Genomic DNA, 1,084 nt, shown 5'->3' with positions numbered 1-1,084 from the left:
AACGAGAAGACAAGAAAAATATCGATGTAAAGAAGACAAGGAAGTGAGTAGCATAAAGAGGTCGAGAGTGATGAGCAAAATTTTCGAAGAAAAAATGTACAACACCAACTAGCAACAAACCGATTGTGGTAGGTGACTGAGAAAGTAAGGTGATGGAGGAAAATTTCGTAAAATAACCCCCCCAAAAAAAGCAAAAACTCTTCTATGTATGACCTCTTTCTAAAAACTTATCTATGAGTAACCTTTTGTCCTTGTAAAATATCAATTTTATCCCCAATTTAAAAAACTCTTCAAACTTCGCTATGAAGCATTGTTCACCCCACTTTTTAGCTTACATCTTTTCTTACTGTGCGATTTTGACTCTCGTTTTTGCTCTTGTACCTGACTCGTCGTCTCCCATCTTCATTCGAGCGTTTGGCCACCTTCTCGACAGTCGTTTTACACATTTTCCACCGTCATCAATCTCTGAAAGATATGTGACTCTTCTCCTTGAATGCATGTTGATATTCGTTTAGTATTATCGTCGGTCACTTAGGGTTCACAAAGGGTTCGCATATACCATTTGTTAAATGATCTCTCAGCTTTTGTTAAATGATCGTATAGTCGTTCTTAAGAGATCGCTTAAATAATCCTAGGCGAGCGTTTAGTATTCTTTAAATGATCGATTAGAGAAATGTAAACGATCGTTTAGAAAAAATGTGTGATCGTTTAGTGGTATTTACGCAATTGTTTAGGTTTTTGTAATACGGTTGTTTAGTTGTTTGTTACACGATTGTTTAGGTATTTGTAATGTGATCATTTAGTTGTTTGTTATGCAATCGTTTAGGTATTTGTAATGCGACCGTTTAGTTGTTTGTCACACAATCGTTTAATTGTTTGTTACGCAATTATTTAGGTATTTGTAATGCGATTGTTTAGTTGTTTATTATGTGATCGTTTAGTTGGTCATTATCCAATCGTTTTGTTTTATGTTACACGATCTTTTAATTATTTGTTATGCGATCGTTTAGTTTTTATTATGCGATCGTTTACTTATTTTGGTAATGTATGTGTTTGTTACAGATTGCTAAGATGGTCGTCCCTG

This window comes from Benincasa hispida, chromosome 6 (assembly GCF_009727055.1).
Source record: "Benincasa hispida cultivar B227 chromosome 6, ASM972705v1, whole genome shotgun sequence".
NCBI lineage: Eukaryota > Viridiplantae > Streptophyta > Magnoliopsida > Cucurbitales > Cucurbitaceae > Benincasa > Benincasa hispida.
Note: the sequence above shows the minus strand (reverse complement) of the source record.